Source organism: Falco naumanni, chromosome 1 (genome assembly GCF_017639655.2).
Source record: "Falco naumanni isolate bFalNau1 chromosome 1, bFalNau1.pat, whole genome shotgun sequence".
Classification (NCBI taxonomy): Eukaryota; Metazoa; Chordata; class Aves; order Falconiformes; family Falconidae; genus Falco; species Falco naumanni.
In genome coordinates, this window is record NC_054054.1 from 120764375 (window position 1) to 120788127 (window position 23753).

General features: G+C 42.5%; 1 long non-coding RNA gene across 1 annotated transcript; it reads right to left on the minus strand.

Annotated features, from left to right (window-relative positions):
• Positions 1–6958: 6958 nt before the first annotated feature.
• On the minus strand, positions 6959–18305 carry LOC121082456. Its single transcript, XR_005826030.1, has 2 exons — positions 17524–18305; positions 6959–8882 (listed from the first exon to the last, which is right to left on the minus strand). It is a non-coding gene; the product is annotated as an uncharacterized LOC121082456 (long non-coding RNA).
• Between the last annotated feature and the right edge of the window lie 5448 nt (positions 18306–23753).

Consider the following 23753-nt stretch of genomic DNA (forward strand, 5'->3'; position numbering starts at 1 on the left):
TGGCTTTAATTCTCCAGGAACACCCTATTCCTGTCTGTCTTGTGGCAAGCAAACCATCCTCATTAACACTTGATACTAGATTCTTAAATCAGTAGTGAAATACTGATGCCATTAGGGTCACCTAGGAAGGACAGCTTTTGCAGCCGTCGTTACGGGTTCTTCATCTGATGCCAGATACTGCATCTCTGATCGCCTTGTTCCTGAAGGGACTGTCTGGCTTAAATGCATGAACAAAAACTTGGCTAGGGATCTGCTACCACAGAAACCCTGCCTTGAGAATAAATTGTGACTAATGTGTCTGTCCACTTCACATGAGGGAGCTTTTTGGGCAATAGCATCAAGAGCCAAGGTGCTCCAGTAACCACAGTGAAGTTGTTAAGCCTTCAGTGAAGGTGGCATTACAGTAAGGTACTCTGAACATGAGAAAAAGCTAATTTGAGAACCCTGTAAAAATTTTTAAATATACCAGCTGCTTGTTAAATTCGTGTCATACTGTTTTAAAAGAACAGAATATTGTGTTTTCTGATGTAACAGGTTTTTAAAATGGCTTTGCCAGTGGTTCATTTTAAGATGAGACCTTCACAAACTGGAGGAAAAAGCAGAATATGCACTGGAGGTGTTAAATTGTCCACAGCGTTGAACCTTACAGTAGTGCTGAACCCAAACTAAGGACCCCTGGTATGGAAGAATAAAATTAAATTATAAACACATGTAAGTTGCTTGCTGTAGGATACTTCTGTTTATGAACACATCTTGCTGAAGTCTGGCTGGGTCTGAGGTTTTGGTATAGAGATCTGGGTGCTGGAACGGGTTTACGACTTCACTAGAGGGCAGCATGTAATCACTGGTTCGGGGACTTGACATAATCACTGGTTTGGGGACTTCTGGGACGGCACTGCTGGTGAGTGAGGTTTTGCTTGTGGTTACCTACATGCTTTGCCTTGATTAATAATCTCTATTTTAGCATTAAGGGGGCTGAAGTAGTGTGACTTCATCCACAAAATTATTAAATAATTTTGAATCAAAGACTTCTAAAAAGGTAGGGTTTTAAATATATCAAATCTTTTACCAAATCTCACTGAAGTTTCTGAAGTATTAATACCATTTAAACTACTTGGCCTGAGGCTGTGCCACTCTTTGTGCAGCGCGTGCTTTTGTATTTAACTCATTAAAAATTAAAATAAAACATCCCAAATCCAGTGCTTCAAAGCCATAGAGCAAGTCATTGGCAGATGTAGAATTAGGACCTGAGGATTAATGGGTTCCTGGGCTTAAGTTAGCATGAGCACAACCCTGATGTTCTTCCTTACCCCACCCCCCGACTTCTGGTTGTAAGAGGTCCAGGTTGGATAAAGCAGGAGAGTAAATAAAGCGTTAGAAGACATACTGAGGTGCTGTATGCTCTTGTATCACTGCAAATTATTTCAAACAGTAGCAGGAAGGAGAATTTAAACACTACTACTTGCAAAATCTGTGATACAAGTTGCAAATACTAAACTCCCTATGGGATCATGGGGAGCACTGCGGTACAAGAATGTGTAAGCTTTGTACTGAATACATTAATTTCTTGCTGTTGCATTTGTCTTCTGAACGTAAATTACTGCCCCATCCAGTGTAAAACGGGGAAGAGTTGAGAAATAAAGGAAACCTCATGGTGCCTGTTGTGTTTCTTAATGGGTTTTGAGCAATGACGCTTTCATGTACTAAGCAGAACTTAAAGGTTAGAGGAGATGAACAGAGTACAGCAAGAAGCTGAAGTTATTAGTGTGTCCAGGGATATTTATTTGCAATGGGATGAATTACTATTGAGTATACATGCATCTGTGCACTCATTCTGGAAAAACTCTTTGTCAGTTTGCCATGTGTTAGGAGTATTTAAGCTTCTGACCTATTTAAAACCTCTTTGCATTTAATTCCTTTTTTCCTAGCATGGCTTTTTTTCTGGCGTTGCTAAGCTGAAGTTCTTTTAATGAATTATTTCTCTGCTTTTCCTCTCCTTCCATTCTCCTTGGCAAAATAAATTTTATTGATGTAGGCCATTAAATATTTATCACCGCAGCCTTTCCCCTTCAGGCTGTGATCTTGTCCGATTTTGCAAGCTAAAGAGAATTAGTCTGGTTAGTGCTTAGAAAGGAAATCTCCAGGAAAAAACCTGACTGGATGTTAAGAGGAGCAGTGGTTTAGATGATTATTGGGTTTGCTACCAAGTCTGTCTTGAATCTCCTGTTTGACCCTGCTGCTGTTTGAGCTGCATTTGTGGTGCAGGTGGTTTAGCAGATTCTTAAAGGACGGGATGATTTCTCTTTTCCTCTCCCGTCTCATTCAATATCCAGGATTGCTGCTCTCAAAGTTATTTGGAAAGGTTCAGTTATGTAAATCTCTTCCTTGTGGAACTGTTTCAGCTGCTACGTGATTTTTCCGAATGCTTGCTGATCAGACAGCAAATTAGATTCTCCTCTTTGAATATAGTACAACCTGTCTAGCAGATGTGGTAGTCATAGCACACCTTGAAAAGAAGCTGGTTTCTTGCTGAAGGATGCTTCTTGAAGTATTTGAAGGCCTCTGATCCTCTAAATCCCCCCCTTTTTTTTCTACGCTTCATAAGATCTAGGGGGAGGATACAGAGCTCTTCTGGAGGGTGTCTGAAACAAGTCTGTACAGGACAAAATCAAAAGTTACTACTGTCCCTTACCTCTGGGAGTTGGTACCCAGCACACCACAGCCACTCGTGCACTGGTTTCTGCTGTGTTTATGCTGTATTTCCTTTTGGACAGCTAACAGCAGCAGTGTGCTGGGCACTTAAATGTCGCATTCCTGTCATGGTTTGGATTTCTTCTCTTGCAGCTGTGGAACAATGATAGTCTTTCCTGGAACAAAACATCTCATGGGTACTCAGATATTTCTGTCCTGTGTTTGTCACAGTGAGATGGCAGTACAGCATAACTCATTTTGGGACGCTTTCACTGAGGCAGTCTGCACCTGTCTATTTTCTTCCAGCGATTAAAACTGTGCAAGCTATACATCTCCTTAAATTACTCTGAGACCCCTTAATCTGAATGAGATCTTGTAAGTTGGTCAGACGCTTTGAAGTGGCTGCAATATGATTTGGTTTTCATAATAGATATTGTAAAATGTGCCTGAGGGCTCAGTCCTCATAGTCTTATATTTCACGTGAGGGTGCCCACCATATGAGACTTGCGTTTTGCGTGTGTGATCCCGAATGGTTTATTATCCTTAAACAGATGGGAGGAAGAGTTGAAGCAGAGGAGAGGCTGGAAATGTGAAGCGGGAGCCCTTTACTTTTAATTGCTACCCGCTGCTGCTCTTCTGCCTTGTCAGAAGATAAAGATCTGTGTTTATCACGAGTTTAGTCTGTATTTTGTATTTTCAGTCAGTTTCTACTGAATTGGGACTGAGGTAAGAAATTAGGCCTGGCAAGATGTTTCTCACAGGTTGACGTGGCTAGGAACAGGGGAGCAGGTGAACTTCAGTTTAGGATCTTTGAAGACCCCTCCGTTTCACGAAGGCTGAATGACTTCTAGCTGCAAATCCTGATGTGGTGCAGTGTTTAACTAAGGGTCTGTATCATCCTTCAACCCAAGGGTTCCTTATTCCTCTTTAATCTTTGTTTTAAGCTTTAGATGCGGATTTCCAAGCTACTAGAAGAGAAGAGGTGTTTTGAGTACTTGAATTTCAAAAAGAATTGTTCAAAAACTTGTGTAGTTGCTCCAAACCTCAGCATCCTGGTGTTTGAGATTGCTTCAGTTACGTAGTAAAAAAACTACTGATCTACAGGGAGGAGTTGCATTAAGAGTGACATAATTAAGCCGTGGGGCTTTTTGTATGTAGTTTTTCTAACGAATGCATCACAGCGGCCAGAGCTTGTTGTGAGTCTCGCTGTACTCCATAGGTGGCTTGTCCTTCCTTGGGGAATGCTGTCCTGTGTTTGTACAAACCTGTTACAACTGCACTCAGGCATGCCTCTGTGCTCTAACAGCCCGCAGCGGCTCCAGGAGACCACCCAAACCAACTTTTTCTGCACGCAGGGCTTAGATTCTGGAGACAGCAGCCCAATTTGCTGAAGAAGCAGTTTCTTCCTAGGTTGGAAGGCATCAGCTAGATTACAGAAGAAAAAATTATGCCCCCTTTGCAGAGATTCTTTGTGTGAATTCCACAGGGTATTGAATCTGTAGTGTTATGAGTCATTTTTAACAAAATGCAGGTGTTATGCTGTGGGACAGCTGTTAGCACTCAGTCCTGGCTGCAGTGTGCTTCAGTTGACTAAGGGTGAGTTAGAAAATCAAAATGCTGTGAGATCAAACAATGAACAGAAAGGCCTTTGATAACAGGGAATTCAAGGTTACGTTTAATTGAGCGCACCCAAGAAGTGGTTGTGTAAATATAATAGGCAAATAACACGGGAGTCATGAATAAGACTAATCTGTGTAAGTTAATTTTTTATGTAACGGGCATTGTTGCTTATAAAAATATTTATGCCTATATTATCACAAACTAGTCTTTCATCTGCATAAATTGATCTAGCAGAGTCAGGCCCCCAATCTGCTTGTAACAGCTACAGAGGAATTCATGGAGTGTTGGTTCTGTGTGCTGGAGTATTTCAGCTATGTATGACACCATGTACTGAGATGAAGCTGTGGAATAAAGCGATGTGTACCAATTAAGAGTAGTTACTGTAAAAGATTGAGTATTATGGACAGATACTTGGCCAAAATTGAGCGAATATCCAATCAAAGTTTTCTTTCTTGAAAAAAGAACATTGTGTGGCTGAAAGGCTGATTTTTCTGCCCCTAAATTTGTTTTGACCGATTATAATTGGATGTGATGACTCATTCTAGCATAATTGTAGAAGGGAGTAGAGGCTCCTCCAGGTGTGCAGGTCTGTTACAGAACAGCCAAGGTTGGATGCTGCTTCCAGCTGAGTGGGGAAACACTTTTTTTTTTGGTGACTTATTTCTGGTTTAAGACATGTGTGACATCAGCCCTGATGGCAGATGGCTTACTCTGAAGATATGGAGGAATTCAGTAATATTCATGTTGTAATGGGGTTAATCCAAAGTTGTAAATTTTACATAGTTAAACTTCTCACAGACCCGTGCAACTTCGGAGTAAGTCTAAGCTGCTGGAGATTGGAAAGCCTTTTTAAAATGCAGGACTGAAAACAATACCCTTCCCCGCTGTAGGATGGGGATTATATGTATATTACTTATAGCCTTTGAAGAAGTGCTACAGCTTCATACTTATCCCCTAGGAGTGTTGTGAAGCTGAATCTGTGTTTCTAACATTTCTCAAGGTGTTTGCATAAAAGGTGCAACAGGCACGGACTAGCCAAGGCGCAGATTACTTTCTGCAGGAGAGAAACTGCTATTTTGCTTAAAACTCATCCTATTGTGCTTAACGTAATAAAATCCCCACTCATTGTGGGTGCAACGTCCACCTGACGGTCTGAAAGCAAAGGCACTGTGTAACTCCAGTCAGCGTCCTGAAGCTGGCAGGGCAAAGTGATGGGGAAATGTTAATTGCTCCTTGATTTAATCCCCTGTGCCGGCAGCCCTTTCCCGTTTGAAGATCTGGAAGGGCTTTATGGAGGCAAGGAATCATGCGTAGTAGGTCATACTAGGCTCATCCTGTGGGTGGGGGAAAGAGGTACGGAGGTGACATGAATTACGTGCTGAGTCGGAACTGGGAATTTCAGTTCAGCTTCTTGATTTCTTGTCGCTTTTTTAAAATGCTAGATTAGCTTGTCTCATTGAAGACTGCCTTGTGCTGCTCTTGTATGCATGCCTGCTCTTCCCTTTCTTCCTGGCTTGCAGTTCTTGAATGATACTTAAGGTGTTTCATTCATTCTCCAATCTGTTCTCCTTCCCCAGATACTTTGAAGTGACTCCGCTGATGAATATGGTATTTAGGTTTTTGTGAAGAATACCAGTTCTGTGGGAACTGACATTTGTATCAGTGTTTCTAACTAATCTGTCAGCTTTGGCAGGTTTCTGCAGAGATACTCATCTTACAAAAGTTCAGATTGTTGCAGAAAATTCAATCTTGCACAGAAATTCCTAGGTTGCTGTGGCTGTTTTGCATACAAAGATGTAATCTGGGAATGTGGAGGGGGGGTCTTGAGGGAAAACTAAATGCAATAAAATTGGCTATGGTTAGGGCCATGGGAAAACAACTACCTTTTATTTTAAACCTACATAAATATCCTGTTCTCTGCATGTCTAATAATGTTAGGGCTGCTTTTCCACTGTGAATTTTGTCTGAGGTCCTAAACACTTTGTGACCATCTGTCTTCACGCGGTATGAGACACATTAAATAAAGCCTGTAAGAGAGATGGAATAAACTTCTCCCTAAATCTATAAGAAGTAAATTTTTACACAGCCTGAAGGAGACTATCTTTCCTATTAGCTGTCTGGTTTCTTGTCAATAAAGTGAATTCCAGTGATGTGAGGGTTAGGGCTGATAATTAGAGGCTGTGACAAACTTAACAGTGGAAAGATTATCCAGTAGTTAGCGAACGGTCTAGAAGGAACCATCCATGGGAGTTTTAATCTATGATGGTTGCTTCAGGCTACCTTGGTGCGCCGCAGCAAGCTCAGATGACAAATGGGAACAAGTGTTGGGCAACATGCAATGAACATTGTATCTATGGCTGGAATAATTACTTAATGTCATTCTGCTGGTCTGAACTCGGGACACCTTAGTAAACAAACGTCTCATTACAATGCAGATGGAATTGGGCAGTATGTTCACTATGCTCCTACCTGTATCCAAAAAGAAGCTGAGCTATATCTCTTGGAAACTGCTTTTTTTAGCCCATACCTTAAGTTTAAATACAGCCATAGCAACTCTGATTTGTTTCAATATATCCTCCAGCAACTGTGTCCTGCAGCAAATCATGTCTTTACCTCAGAGCAATTAAAAACAGTGGAACAGAACTTCACTTGAATGTGTTTAATGTTTTATTCCTGCCTTTGCCATATGCTGATTTCCCCCAGAGGGAGAAAATCGGAGTACTACGTAAGATTTTCCAAATAGAATAATAAACAAGTGGGTGTTTGAGCTCTGAAAGGATATGAATCTGTGAAGCAGGCTTAGCTGATTTGGTATTTTAGTTGCATGGATAAATCCAGCGTGTTTTCAGCTCAGAAACCTGTGTGTGCTTATGCAAAACATCACCAAGAACAAATGAAGGTGAAGCACATAATCAATTAATGAATAGGTCAAGCCCCTGCTATCCCACTTTCCTAGCTCTGGAAGACTTTTACTGACATTAAGCTGGAGTAATCGGCGTGTTCCTGCTGCAGGGCTCTGTGAGCAGAGGCGCCCCAGCCCTTCGTGCCTGGCAGGCGGTGGCACAGCACTTGCCTTCACCATGAAAGAGCTTCTGTTCCTTGGGTGGCTGCCAGGGGATGGTCCTTGGATGTTTTGCTCTGCAAGGAGGCTCCAGGAGGACCGTTGAGGCAAGGAGAAGGGTGATGCTTGGCTCTTGATGTGTTGTACCTCAAGGCAGAAGTTCAACACAGGGAAGATGCTTGAGGGGAGGGAAACGTCATGGGTTTTTCTACTCCTTATAGGTTGCAAGGTTTCCAGGCGCCGGGTGTCTCTGGTATACAGTATCTTAGCAGTCTGGCTGATGAGTGATAGGAAGTTCGTTGGCGCAGCTTACTACTGCGGTAGCAGCAGTGCAGCCTGTGGCTGCCCTAGTCGGATGCTTCAGGGAGGCCCATGTTTCACAGGTTGCTCCTTCTGAGCTTTTCCGCCTTGCTCCTGGTCTGTCCTCTAAGGAACCTCTTCCTTGCTTTCAGGCAGGCTCACAGAAGACCCTAGAAAAAAAGATTGCAGTAAGTCTCTGGCTCAGCCACCGCTCTTAATCAGGAAAATATGAGGCACGTAATTGCATTGCTGGTAATGCTCAACAGTTTTTAAGTCTTTGCAAAGTTAGCCAGTATTTTTAATAGGGCTACTTCAGTTAGATGATGTTCCTGATGAGTATGTCATTGCTTCATTAGTTTTCTCCCCTCATGGTTTCCCTGCGCTTTGATAGCAAATGATCCTTCGCTTTCAAGGAGGTAGCCAGAGCACACATTTCTGTGAAGCCCGTGACGATGCCACTTACGGATAAGTTTTACTACATCAGTGGCTGGGCCACTTCCAGAACTCAGCATAGTAAGAAGGGTTAAAGAAAATTGGCAAAACTTCAGTGAGTTTAGTAAATTTTTATGGTAATGGTTTAATATACATGTATATATTGTGGTGATAAAAGTGAAGAGATTTATATACTCCAGCTACTAATGTATACTTCATTAACTTTATTAGGAAAAATTACTTAGGATTTCATAAATATCAAATGCTAGTCCCTGCACAGAGTGGTATCGTAGCGTTTATAAGCATCATTAATTGCTGGAGCATACGCTTGGACATGTGTGTTGTAGCAAAGCGAGATCACTGAAGAACTCTGATGTATAGATTTATTTTCTGTCAAACAAATTTACGAATGGACGAGAGTTTTAAAAGTATTTCAAGGAGTTCTGCATTTTATTAATGGCTTGTACTTACACCTTACTCTGAAGTTTTTATTCAGCAAAATACCAGCTGGGTGTGTCAGGTGTTTCTGTCGGGGTGATGGCTTAGGGGTCCGGGGCGCAGGCTGCAGGACCCCTTGATTCTGGAGATGCTGAACACCTGTGCACCGGCTGGAGCCCGTGGGAGGGGCTGGCATCGTGCCCTGTCCCGGGGGGCCTGGGCTGCGTTCCTTCTGCTGCACCTGCAGATGGGAGCAGTCAGGGGCTTCAACGCTGAAGATGTGCTTAATATCAATCACCTGCTTCCAAGCCTTGCCAACGAAGCATTGGTTCAGCAAACCCTTTCAAAAAAAGGAAAAAACCTTCAAGATCTTGAAGCTGGGTCCAGTTCTTGCAGAATTCAGAAGGAGCAGGTACATATTTCTCCATTTTAGATTATTTTTTAATTGCAACACCGGATTTTTCACTATACTGGGCAAAAACGTCCTTGTACTGAGACTTGTGACCTCCTGAGGTGTTTTTGAAGTGGCTACACAGATGGATTGGTGGCAGGAGCAAGCGCAGGTTGAGCTGGTTACCACTGGCAGGTTATCAGGTTAAGTGGGGAAGGCTGGGTGGGGGTGGCTGTGCCATGGGATGGGCTCTCTGAACAGGCTCACATTAGAGCCTCAGGCTCCTGCGTGGGCAAATCCACCTCGGGTCAGAGCATGGCTGGATGTGGGAAGGTAGGTAAGAGTTTCCCTACAATATAATGATTTTCTGACTCCTCGTCCTAGAGGTCAAGGCTCTTCCCATTGGGCTCCTGGTGCGATGCTGGTGGGTGGCTCTGGTGCGGCTCAGAGTTGAGGTCCCAGCTCTGAGCAGTGGTTTCTTTAGGAATTTTAGTGGTGTTATTTTGGTAATAAATTTCTGGAGAAGGGTGTTCTTGAAAGCCCTAGGGATAGATCAGTTAATGTGAGCGTGGTGAGCTGTATGGAGTGAGATATTCTTACTATTGCCACAGAAACTGTCTGCTCAGGGATGGATTGGGGCAGGATCCTTTCCTGAGAGATCTGTTTGCAGGCACAGATTTATAACAGGAAAGCTGCGGGGTTGCAGGCCAAAAGGAATTTCTGCCGGGAGAGGAGCCTGCTTGCCTATTTTGTGGTCTTTTGCCTAATTCCAAGCTCCTCGCTTGTGGTTTTGGTTCTCTGGGACACTGTGTGTTGCCGGTTTGCAGAGGAGGGAGCAGCTGCTGTGCTCCTGCATCGCTGCCACCTGCCCCGTAACCTCCCACAGCACTGTCTGATGAAATACCTGTTTGCTCATCACTAATCTGCACTCACAAAAGTAAAAAAAGAACAACCACCCAGCCAACAACAAAAAAAAATGTTAATGCGTTGTTGTGCCTGGGAAATTCATGGGTCCTCAGCATGTAATGTTAAGAGCCCCTGAAATTAGTATCCTAATTAGTCCTGCTTTGAGTCCATCTGTGCCAGGGTTTTTTGTCACATTAAATTTGGCAACTCTGCATGCAGCCAGTTATCCTGAAGGACCTGTAGCCTGCTATTAACCCTGTTGGATCTGCAGTGTACTTAGCGACATGACACTAAAAATCGGCACGGATCCTCCGGTGGGATGAGGGGGGAGGCAGCAGGTCGGGTCGGAGGCGCAGTCCTTGCTCCCTTCCCAGCGGGTATCCTACTTCACTTTCTGTGTATGAAACGATTCAATCGCTCTCAGTGTGTGTAAAATTACTGCACGGTCTTGCTGTGTAGTAATTCTTCATGGTGTTAGATACGTCCCTGTGATTTATGCCAACAAGGTTGCCTAACATTGCTCGCCACCTCCCCTTGCCTGTCCGAGGATGGAGCGGGCTCTTCGGGCCATGGCCCCTGCCAAGGCGGCAGCGAGCTGCTGGATGGATTTGTCACTAACACCTGGATGCACCCCTAGGCAACCTGTTTGGTGGCGTGCTTGCCGATATTGTCCCTCTAAAAGAGCAATGGGTGATGTGTAAGCATGAAAAAAGGCCTCTTATTTTGTCAGAAAAAAAATTTTGTACCAGCTCTGTAAAGAAGCTTCATGTTTTTATGTGTAAAGGTCTCGGAAAATTTCAGGGGGAAAAAAAAAGCCATCAAGCTTTTATAAAAAGAGCCTTCTGGTGTTCTTACTCAGAAGAACCATATGCAGAGTAGTCGGTGTAGATAAGCGTTCTTTGAGCTGAACCCTGCTACCCAAGGGAACAAGATGTTCTTTAAAGTTCAAATCAAAATTTAAATCTTTCATATGTTCTCCGTGTCTTATAGTACCTCTAAACCATACAGCCCTGATATGGGGTATTTATTTATTATTTCCCGCCCCCACCCCCCCACCCCCCCCGCTCCTCTGCTTAGGCAGAAGGATTGTCCTTCTGGTAGGTCTTTCTCCAGCTGAATGAAGTAGTGGATGAAGAAAAAAAAAGGGTGGGGGGAAGCAGTTATTGGGCCAGGTGGCAGAATTCCTGCGGTGATGGAGCTGTTCTGATCAGTGGGGGCTCCCCTTTGCCCTGCCATCCCCACTGCCGTGGTATGTTATGGACACATATGCTCCCTATAGGGTTGGCCTCCCCTGGGCTAGCAGCTCTACCGAGGGATGCTGGCTCTGCCATTCCTGCTTCTGATAACTGCCAGAGAAAACTCATTTGCAGGACGAAATCCTTTTCATTGTGATAAATTCTATTTCCCTGCCCCCCTACATCTCTGCTTTCCAGCCTCACATTTCTTTTTAATATAACTAGCCCAAGTGGGATAAAGGCAAAGTGTAAGTTGCTGCACCTTAGGTAAAATTTATAGCTTTTGAAAATCTCCTACGGCTCAGGATGTTAATTGTAACCTGGGACTGGAGCTCGAAGAAGTAAATCTTTAATAACATCATGCGCTGCTACTGGAAAGGTGAAAAAACGCTGAACAGTCTCTTCCCCTAAACATGCCCCGTAATGTCTCTTTGCAGCAGTTCTAGTGACGGCACCAAACCTGGAATATTTTTTTTAAGTCCTAAAAGTAGTTCCAGGAATGTATGCATATACTAGGGCTGTCTCCGCGTTTTCCAGTGTTCTAGCAGGAATTAATTTTGTAGTGTTGACATGCAGGGGTGGGGGAGGGCAGGGGTGATGCACCCTTTGAGGAACGGGTGGGAGACCTCGGCGTGACTGCTCGGTGAGGCTGGGAGAAGGAGGGTGTTCAAGGGTCTGGGTGCATGGCTGGATTTCTTCCTTTCCTCTATTTGCTGCCTTCTGTTTTACCTGGGGCTTGTCTTGTTTGTAGGCACATGTACATAAATCCATTTTCAGCTTCTTTCAAGTAAGACCTGAATTAATTTCCCTTATATATTTTTCCTGTGTATTAAGACGGCATCTGCAAGTTCAGCTGTAGACCAGAGTTGCTTTGTCGGAGGCAGCAGGCGAGCACCAAGCAAAAGGGCATGGTCTGCCCCAAAAAGACTTGCAAGGTTATATTTTTACAGAAGCACATCCAGCTTCTCCAACTTTTGTTTTTCAATCTGAGGTGGTAAGTTTATCTGTTCTGCTGTTTAGCTGTCAGTAAGACCCTAAAGTCATTTGAAGAGTATTGAAGAGGGTTAAAAAACTGTAACAATCTTCTAAAAATTTAAAATGAGCAGGTTTCATGACCCAGCAGATTAATTCAGAGAGAATCAAGTGATACATGGCAGAGGTAAAACATCTGATGAAGAGCTCCAGTACAGGAGGGCAAATGATGTCAGCTTCATTTGAAAGTAATTGTTTTTGTACGTGGATAGCATATCAACTGCAAGAACTGACTTTACAATAACCTGACATTACCACGTACTCCTCGGTACAAGTGGGCAGTGAAAGCAGGTGTTTTATTATTCAGCTAGCTGCGCTTCAACGACACCTAATTAATTTATATATAGATATACCTATTTCGAGAGAGAAAACCGCTGTAAAGCTGGAATGTTTCGACAAGTGCTTGTCTGCAACTTTTCCTGACTTGCCAAGTGTGAGTTTATCGCTGGACTAGACGTGCCGAGGAAGGGCAGGTAGTGCAGGTGGTGCAAAACTGGTGCAAGAGGGAAAGGACAATATGGACTCCGAATATTCTTAGTTCGCTGACAGTTTTTACTTGGTAGAGAGGAAATAATTGCCACCTGGTGCCTGCTAATTCTAGTCTGCAAAAGAAGCCGGTGGTCTCATTTTGTCCTGTAGTAGACAGGTGTACTCATCATCCAAAAAGCGCTCACCAGATTTAGCACTAATAAGCTGCCTTGCTGCCAGGCTCTGCCCAGAGACAGAAATGTGAGAGGAACGCAGATGCTGAAATATCTGTTTGTCCTCGGAGTTTGCTCCTTTTCTGGCCTGTGCTTTGTACTTTCTCTTACACTTTGAGACTTGCATCTGCGTGCTGGGAAGGTTCAAGAATGTGGCCCTTTGCCTTTCAGTAAAGTGATTTTTTTGTGAATGTTCAGTATTCTTATGAAGCCTGGATAACAGTTTGGCCCCCTGGGCACTAGAGGTGATCAGGTCTGTTGCTTGCAGGGGAGGCATCTTGATGAGGTGAAGCCACAGGTGTGGGTGATTCCTGCAAGCTCTGCTGATGAGATTTATGCAGAAGAATTTTCTGGAAAGGACAAGCTCTATGTATCCCTCCACAGACTTGTTTGTAGTCCTGCTGCCATGTGCGAACATCCTCTGTTGAAGGGGGCCTGGTGTTAGCAAATACCTGGGAGTGTTGGAATCCTTCCTTGGGATGCAGTGACAGATCCATACGGGGGTAAATCTCTGGTTCTCCTTCATCCTGATGAATCCACAAGCATCACAGACTATTTTTCAAGTCTCACTTTCCCTCGTCATTCCAAGTGCTCCGTGTAGATAAGGATTCTCCAGACAAGTGTGTTACTGCAACGTGGGTCTCCGTGGGCTTCAGGAGCTGCGTCAAACCCTGTTGATGTAGAGCGCGATTTAGCTGTTGGGAAAGTCTCTTCATCGTGTATGTACCATGCTCTGTTAGCTCAGTAAATTTTCGAAGGCAAGCTATTTCTGTCAAGGTTAAAACTTTGTTGACTGTTTGACTGGCTGAATGGAAGCCTTCAGAGTTCAAACCTCTGTGTGTCTGCTGATTCTTTGCTAAATGATTTTTATTGCGCTTCATTTTATGCGATAACCTTATTGCAGACTGAAATGAATTTATCCCTCTCTTTCCTTCCTCAGACAGAAGCTGATGAAGTCTCAATTTTCCAAATAGGCTTCATTTACAGTTGTAGAAACCTCTGAAAATTGAGGCTGGTTTCCATCCCCTGTTTGCAGTTCCAGAGAGTAAATAGTATGCAGCGGTACGAGGAACACAACCCCGAGCTTTTCAATTACAAGTCCCTATTTCCAGAGGTGGGGAGAAGTCTTCTGTCTGCCCATGGAGCATGTGCAGCCCAAAGCAACGCCCTTTCATTTTCTTTGATCCAATAACCTACCCGAGGTGTAGTCCCGAGCAGTACCCTGGCACCGCTTGCAGCGTGCTTCAGCATCGCACCAGCTACTTCTAACCTGCGTGGAGTTGGAGCTAATAATACAAATAGGAAAAAGCATATTTCCTATTACTCTAAGGCATATATGCTACTTTATAAAGCTCTTCTGGAAATACTAAAAATTAAGAACTAGATGCTTTTTAATTAAGTATTTCTTGGTGTAATGTGGACTTACCCTGTTTTCTCTAGGGGGTTCTGTGGCTGTGATCGTGTATCCATGTGTTTCTCTGCTGCTATTTGGAAGCAGTCATATTTTTACAGCAACATAACCCATTTTCCCTTTATTGTAATTGTTTTGGAATAAGAAGTAATCATCCAGGACTGAACAACTTGCTCTACCAAACGTTCTGTTCTCTATTCTAGTAAATTGCTTTGAGAATTGAACAAAGCTCTGCTCAATCATGCAAGATATCCATTCCGAAGAACACCAGGAAAGTAAACCTACTTTAGCCCATTGCAATCATCTTTTTTACTTCTTAAAGATAAAACTGTAAGAGCATGATTCCAAACGCCCAGAACTTACAAATCTTCATTCATTGAATAAACAAATTAGTTTGATAAAATAACTTCATGTTCCTCATCTAAATCCCCCAACCTGGCAAGTGTTTAACTTCTAATTTATTACTAATAGAGCAATACTATTTTGATAGAACCTTTTGTCAGTGGATATCGGTGTTTCGCAGTTTTGAATGAAGACAGCAAGCTTTTTTGGAGGACTTGCACAGGGCTGGCACGTGGCAGCATGGCATGTGCTTCCCTCAGTCAAGGGCATCTTGTGTCCCTGGGTTCCAGTTGCCCATCCTTAAATGCAGCTGGTCTTCGTCTCTGCTGGAGCAAAACAGGGCTGCTTGGGGGGTGGCTGCTCTTGTGTTTGGTTGATGCCTTATGTTTATTTAGCTTGTGTTGGTTTTTTCTTTTTTTATCTTTTTTTCCTTTCTTTTTATCCTCAGGATGGCCAGAACCTGAAAGTTTTGCTGGTTTTTCAGTGTCTAATGCTAAACCAACGCTTAGCGTTCTGTGATCCAGGGTTGTGCTACCTGGTGGATAAGTCATTTCTCACTTCAAATCTGGTTGTGGGATATTATTACAAGTTTTTTGTTTGTGTCTTGATTGATATTTATTGTTGAGATAAAGACTTCCTAGAGCTTTTGTCTCCCAGGCTTAGCACAGAGGTGTCACCAGTTGAACTAAGGATTTTGATAGACTGGTGTCCTTAGTGGGTCAGGTAAACACTTGGTGGGGAAATAGTAGTAACACACCAGCGTATTAAAAAGAGAATTCTGCTGGAGTACGGTAGTTAAATTCAGCCAAGCTCAGCATGCCAGCTGTTGGGAAACAAGCATAACTATTCCAAAGGAACAAAATATGAAAGTGGTCTCACTTTGGCAACCTGCATAACTGTGCTAGAAGATTTTTATTGTTTTTAACCAATTGTCTTGCATTCCATCTCCCCCACGTGTATTTGCACTTTCTTACATCTCTGGTTGCTCCTTTTGCACACATAATGAAGCTGAAATTTAGAGAAACTGGGTGCTTTACCTTGCTCCAGTTAATTTTGATAGCATTAACTGGCATTAAAAAATACTACATTTCTGTTGTGTGAGGGAGTTTTCAGTTGAACTTTGATGTTTTGCAGTGGTGGGCAGGACGTGGGGACCATACGTGAGCAGGAAATGCTTGCATCCCCATCAGTGTGAAAAGCTTTAAGATGAATAAAAAGTGATGAATGTTTGATGAACATTGATTTATAGTGGGGTGCACACCTTTAAGCTCAGGGTTCCGCTTAACAAATCCAGTATCCAAACTAAACCTCACAGGAGAAGACTAATTAGCATCTTGCTGTCTGTTTTTTGCAATCAGTGCTAAGTAAATATTTTTTGGATGTGGAAAGATCCCCTGTGATCTTTGTTCTTTCTTATGTGCTAGCCCATTTCCTGTAAGATTGGGATCTCAATCTTTCAACTTTTTTTTATTTCCACTGCCCCCACCCCCCATGTCATTTGTTAGCTTTAGTTGTTGTTTCATGCCATAGTTGTTTAAGTCTAAAGTTAAGTGAAATTAAATACAGGCTTCAGTGCAGTACCGTATACTTGTACTGACGTACAGTGTAGCCACTGGCATGTGCGCTCTCCCATCTTCTTAGGGAAAGAAAAAAGGTACTCAGAGTTTTTATGGGAATAAGAAAAGTGACATTGGAGGTAGTTATTGTTCACAGAAATGCTTCCTTTTTCAGAAGAATTGTGTAAAGGTTTCTTATAGTTTGTCATTTCCATTTGTATAGAAGATAGGTAGTCGCTGCTCGAAAGAAGCTGTCCACCTCTTGAGTAAATAATATTTTACAAGCTTCTATAGGCTTTCTTTCCTTTTTCTTTTAAAGATTATAAAATAGTAAATACGACAGGAACAAAAAGTTAGGGCTTAGAAATCACTGGGGTGTAACAAGCTAATAATGATAGAGCCTTTGAAAAGGGCAGCACACCTGGGAGAACACTGGCATTTTCAGGGCCAGTGTAAATACAGGTTAGTAAAACAACTAAATAATGTCATTAATTCTATCACTACGAGTGTCTTTGAACACTGGGCACAGAGTGCTGCTATGTCTTCTACTTTTTCTCCATGAGGCTTCTGTTTTGAAATAGCAACGTCTTTCATTAGCAGAAGCTGTTTTTATGGTTTGTTCTTTCAGCCTTTACCAAAGCAAAACTCCCACTGAAAATCTTCACGCCAGCCTCTTAGTTTTGAATGATATGGATAAAATCAGGTCTGGTGGTTATAATGTTTTATATAAGCCCTTTAAAGATGGGTTTTAGTAAATGTGTTTTTACCTAACTAAGGGTTTGTGCTTTTAAATAAGTCTTGTAAATAAAAGCTAGTTAATGCCTGAGACACCATATCAAATGCCGTCTGACTTAAAGGTCTAGAGCTGTGGTTTTGACTTAAAGGTCTAGAGATGTGCTTTCACACACATAGAAATAGGGTTAATTATTCTCTTTATACACTGTTTACACATACAGTACACTCTAATATTGCAAACAACTAAAAAAAAAATCAACAGTACTTAGAAAAGAAAAGGAGAGGAGGATTTTCTTAATTCAGTGAAAGAAATATGCACCCAGAAGAGAAGCCCAGATTCAGAGCTTACGTGGCAGTCTGGACATCAACGTGGCCAAACAAGTACAACTTGAAGATTTTTGGTAATCTGTACATACTAATAATGTTAACATGATTACATTGGAAAGTGTAAATGAAGTGTATCAATTTCCTTTTGGACAGTGGAAAAAGATCATAAAAATAAAAAGGTGAATAATGTTCTGATGCTTTCAATTAACACTTTTTCTTGTTTCTTGCCATTAAAATTAATTGCACCAAATATCATCCATCTAGAAAATTGATTGAGCAATCATTACATATTTTTTTACTGTTGCAGGCTTCTGCTTTGTATACTTAGGCCCATGTTATGCTCACCTGTGTCCAATGCCGTACTGCCTTGGAGGAGTCTTTCGTTGTTGCCTCTTCAGGGGATGGTTATTCGCTAATTAAAGAGGTTCTCTAATTTTTGACTGCAGTTGAGCAGTTCCCCTTTTCAAGGGGAGTAGAATTGCACCATTCCAACCCAGCACCCACAGGTACTTGCAGAAAGGGATACCGTGCCCGTACTCTATTTGCCGGTACCAGTAGTACTGCCCTCAGTACGAAGGAAGAGAGCGGAGAGTGAAGAGCAGGTGTTTAACTATTAAAAAGGATAAATTAAGAGGCTCTGCAGTCAGAGTACATCTGGCATAACATAGCTAGGTTCTGGCTAAGGTCAGAGATAAGTGGTTACCCAGCAATACCTATGTATTAACATAAGGAATTTGGGTACGCGGAGCACTGCGAGGCACCTTTAGCGTCGGGAGATCTGGGGGCTGGTGCTGTCCTGGGCACCCTCTTGTAAAATCCTTTCGGAAGAGTAAATGAAGTGAAGGAACTGTGGTATCCAAACAGAAGAACAATGACGGTGCAAAGAAAAAAGTGCTTCTCCGTGTCACTGTTTATAGACAATTTTACAATGACAAAAAGACATTTGTAATGGTTGATGCAATGAACCTTCCTGTTGCAGTTGTGGAAGGAAGAAATATGAACTGGCTTTCAGATGAAGCTTGGTGGTTTTATAGAAGGGATAATTATGCTATGGTTGCCTGTCACGGGAGGGGTTGCAATAAGAATAAAAAGCTTGATCTGGAGTGGTGGAGGAAAAAAAACACCTAAAAGAAAACAATTTTAAAATGCCATTCTTTTTACTTGATCTTTTTTTCAGTACTATTATTTTCTCATTTAAAGGCTCTTCAGAGTTTGAATTGCTCCTAGTTATGCACATAATTGACTAAGGCTTTCTAGTGTCTAGAGAGGCACCTATTCAGCATGACTTGTGGAGTATTGTCTCTTGGGATAAAAATCTGTAGGAAAAAAATACTTGCATTTTATGATGAAATTTTCAGAAGCTGGTGACAGAGTGGGACTACATTACACTTCTGTAACATTGTGCATTCAGCATTTTTGAGCTTGCCAAATTGAAGCAGAGGGAAGTTAGGGAGGCTTGTTGAAAGTAATTCTGTGAGAGGCAGAAGTAGAACTAGGAACTGTAAAACCCTATTTCTTCTGTTTATATGGAGTAATCTTCCTGCCAAACGTTGCTTACAAAAGCAACTGGAGTTTCATTCCCAGTTTAGCCTGTAGGCAGTGCTCCTTGGATGCTTGCTAATGTTGGAGTGAGTACTCTGAGTCTGTATTTATAAAGCATCCCCCTCTGATGCTGCAGGGTTCATGCATTTCTCAAATTAAGGCCTTTGCATGACTGTGGACCTCACTGTAGCTCCTGTGCTGGTGATGTTGCTTGACTGTGACGCACAGGACATGGGCACACGAAGGAGAAAAGGAATGAAATTTCCCACTGCTGTGGTGTCGTGGTCTCCTGCTGTGCACATGTCTGCATGGGACCAGAGGAGTTTATTGAAGATGAAAGAAACAGGGCCAAGATGTTTAGTTTTGAAGTGTCAGACATTCTTCTCTTGACATTTTTTCTTTAAGAAGTATGAGGAGCTGTGGGTGCCGTCAGCTGGATAATGATTGGCCATTAAACCAAAAAATTCTAATTTTGGTAGGCTTTATGAGGTTAATAAATGCATATAAACTAGTAATTAGTGTGTGGATAGCACTGATGGAAGCTACTTTTGTCTAGTGAGACACATCTTACTCCTGCCAATTTGACCCTGTGACTCCCTTGATGGTCATCAGGCAGGAGACAGCACCACCTCCCCCAGGTTTGAGCTCTCTTGGGGTAGAATATCTGTGAAGACCCTGGTACATTTTGATGGGTTTTTTTCCTGTCTGGTGTTTCTGCATTCATTTCTAGTAAGGTGATTTTGAGGCATCACCCCTGATTGACATCTCCCATCAGAAATATGGAGATTTCACTGACGCAGCTTCCCCTTCGTTTTGTGGGAACAGACTTGTGAGGCACTTCGGGTGCTGTTATTTTTTTTTTTCTTTTTGAGCATGGGCTACTGCTTCTCCATGTGAATTGTCCCCAGACAGCTGGGTTTATTCCTTCCAATTATCAATTTCATTTCTCATTCCTAATTTACATAATTTTCTTGAACTATGAATATTTTCCATTAAGTGATGGATGCATGAGAAGTTTTTAATCGCATCTCTCTCTTTATCTTTAATGTAACACTATTTAAAGAGGGTCATGCTCAATTAATTGTGGGCTGATACTCCTGAAATTTGTTTATGACATTCTTCATTTAAAGGGTTTCTGGGATGTATTTACAAGTATTTTTTTAATTGTAAGATTTTTCTACCATATGTACATGTTTGCATTTCAAAATGCTCTGCATTTAAAGGAAATAAATATTGGTTTTACACACCTTGGTGCCACATGATGGCACTCGTCTGTTCCTGTTCATCTTAATGAACTTCAGAAAAACATTTCCTTTCCACTGAAAATATTCTGTTTGGAATCAGGATGTTCTGTGTTGTAAAAACAGAAAAATAACCCCCAAAACAACCACTTTCCCTTCCCCATTATGTGGTTTGTGTTTTTTTTATTGTTTGGGGTTTGGGGTTTTTTGTGTTTGGTTTTTTTTCCCCTCAGACAACAGGAAGCTATTATCTTCTTCTAGACAAATTTTGGGAAAGTCCTTTTTTTGGAACAAATAATGATCGTTTTATGGCTGCTCAGAGTATTGGAGATAATGCTGTGCTACCAGAAGTAACTTCATAATGAGAAATCTGCCCAGACTCCCTTGCATGTTGATAACAGCTTAACAGCAAAGGATGTTTGTGGCGTTGTCAGAGATGGTGTGAGCAATGTGGTGCCCCTAAACACGAATCTTTCAGACAGCGTAAACGAGAGGGTCAGGCTGTAAATTGAACCCGATAATAGAGGCAGTTAATTCTTTTCCTTCGATTTCTTTGTCATTTCACTTTTCTTTCTCATTTCTGCTGGCACTTATGAGTGCACTGTTTGCTCTCTCTCATTTTGTCTGCTGTATCGTGCCGTCTGCTTTCACAGTGCCGTATTCTGGGTTGTTAACCCTTGTAGAAAGTACATGCGATGTTTTACTTTCACCGCCCTAGGCATCGATGGATTAACCGTATCTCTAAGAATACATAACCTTGAGTTAATTTGTATTTTAAGAATGGTATTTATTCTTTATAAAGAAATTTGTATCTGAGAGGAAAAATGTTTTAATTATTCCTGGGCTATGAAAGTGAAACTGGTAGCATCCGAATCCTTTGAAATTTAATATAGTCATGACAAGGTAATTTAAACTAGCTAGCCAAATTCAGCATAGACCTTGGTCCTACACTAACAGTGAATTTGAACCACTATGAAGTTGCGGCAGTCAAAAAAGCTGATTAAAGAGAGCGTTACCAAGTGGTATTATGGATTCTGTGATCAGAAAAAATGAAAAAGTCATTTAAGTAATTTCAAGAAGACTCTTTTGTGACTTTTGGTGATTTATAATAACCTGGCTTTCAAGCATTGCAGTTTTTCTCTTACGTTGATGTGTTACAGACCTGCAGAAACAAACTGGTCACACACACAAAAAGCCAATTAAAGTCAGTACTTTTTCTGATGGGATATGTTACTAGTAGCAACAATAAACATCACTGACAGTACTTCTGGTTCATTAGGGAAGGCGTTTAGTTTCTGCTTTCCCCTTCAAATCAAACAAATAGTAAATAATTTGGTGCCTATTTTCCCTCCTGAGGATATTTAAAATGCTATAGAAGCACTTAAGCTGAGATTAATCTAACCTAACTTCAGTCCAAGACAGCTGCCTAAACTCCTTCTGCATTCGATAGAGATACCGACAGCGGTAGAAGACAGTTCATTTTATCTACCTTAGTTGCTGGATTGCGTAGCCCAAGTGTCTTTATCTGAATCAAGCCCAGCTGAGCTGTCCTCCAGCGTGTAACTGCGCCAGGAGCAGTCAGTTTGACCAGCCGATGAATCTGGCTTCGAGGATGCTGTTGAGGGCACCTACGAGACAATTTAATTGCATCTTCTGTGAAATCTCTTGTAAATCTTGACACGAGAGGTTTCAATGAATTTATTGGAATTAAACAGACGTGACCAGGTCACAGAGATTGCACCATGTGCAGCCTCACCGGGTGCTCCCCGCAGCTGGGGGTGGTGCAGAGCCATGCTCCCTGCAAACAGCAGCTGCTAAATAACAGTCTGGATCATCAGCTGCACAAGATGTTTGTGAACAGTCTTTGCCCCGGATCACAATAACTGCCGAAATCATGTGCTGAACCGCTGTTCTGGCTTCTACAAGAGGGGAATGAAACTTCCGAAGAAATGCATGAAATGTGAATCAATCTCTTTCTAGCCTGTCTCTGAGGTCACGCTTGGGAGTTTCTTGTTTCTGGACCTCTGAAAACTAGAAGTTCTATCTGTGTCTTCAGGACTTCTTTTACTGTTCCTGCTGCTTGCATTAATTTTAGAATGCATCACATGTCAAAGTACTAGACATTGCTAATCCTATTTTAGTGTTTATCTTTCTTTGATAGAAGTTCTATTATTGCATTTTGAGTGTCCTTGAGAAAGGCAGCTTATGATTTGTGTAGTCCCCCAGAGGGAAACCTTAGTGTTATCTTGTTTAAACAATACTTATTGCTTGAATTGTTGATGTGTTCATCACTTAGATGAGGTAAATACTCCAGACACTGTGTTGTCACTATTGTAATTGGGGCTGGGGATTCACCAAAGTGCGTCTCTCTTGCATTGCTCTGTTTCTGGCCCCGTGATGCTAAAAGGCTGAGATATAATTGCAAGATCTCTGTTCCTTGGGGATAAAGTAAATGTGAGGCCGGAGGGTGGTGTTTGCTCTGATTCCAGCTGTCTGCAGCCTCCAAAGCTTGATTTTACATTTTAATTATAACTTTCTACTTGGAGCCCCTGGTTTTCTTGAACTGAGAGGACCTTTCTGAATAAAGCTTTGATGGAAGAGATCTGCTTTATTTGCTTTGCAGTTTGTGTGTTTATTTTCCTTTAGGAAGGGAGTGACTGGGCAGCAGAGGGGAAGATTGTCTTTGCCTTCCCTGGGTTGTGCTGGAGGGCAGCAGGAGCAGCCCGATGTCTGGGAGCTGCCTCCTCCCTGGGGAGGGAGAGGGGCTTTGCGGGGACAGCTGGTGCTGGGAGGTGGCCCGCAGGGGTAGGGTGCTGCTCGTCCTCTCGGAGGTGGCCCAGAAGGGCAGGGTGCTGCTTGTCCTCTTGGACAACTGAAAGTTTTTTTTCCCCAAAGAACTAGAGCAGCTAAGAGGAGGCTCCAAGGCTGGAGTAAGGAGCCTGCTCTGCAAGCGTGCAAGCGCATGGCTGGGGTAGGGTGGGGAGCCCCCTTTTAATTTCATTCTCTTGGCCAGTTGATCTGAGTTCTGACTACTGTAAGAAGTTCTTTGGTTGAGGTTGCTTGAGAGCTTTAAAGATTAAAACAGCCCCTCACGTTGATTTTCAGGGAATTACCACATCAGAGCTGCTTGTGCGGGGCTGGGGGCTGAGTGCAGGGGGCTGGAGCTCGGGGACAGACCTGGGCTCCCCCCTGTCCTCTGCTGCTTTGCCTCTGTATTTCTGAGGCACAGCTGTAGAGAGATCTGGTGGAGAATTGTGAGTGGCTCTTTTGATTACATCTCTTACTAGCTGCCTTTCTTCATATAGCTTTTCTTCACTTTAATGTACTGCAAAGCTTTATTTATTATGATTTTTGGGGTTTTTTTTTGCAATGGAAATTCTTTTTTCACAATGAGCCGAATTCACACCTAATGTTTTGCTGCCTTTTGTCTGCAAACAAATTCAGTCTGATCTGAAAGTTACGGAGCATTTGTGCTGTAGGAAAGAGATGCACTAATTGGGTGGGTTTGGCTGGCTCTCAAAGCTACAAACGTCACGAGGAAGATGAACACAGAGCAGCTTGCATTGCCAACCAAGCTCGATGTGCTCGTCACTTAGGAGCTTTAGAAAAAGATGAGGAAAATGGTTAGACTAAAGCTTTGTGATTCTCCTTTGTGAACTCTGTATTGACTGCTGTTCTCCAGATGTGTGCTGGGAAAAGGAGGAGGGAACCTGAGGTCTTCTGCTCATCTTCAGTAGTGGGAGCAGGATTGTTCGGGAAGGGGAGGCTGAGAGGCAGCGAGGCAGTTACCAA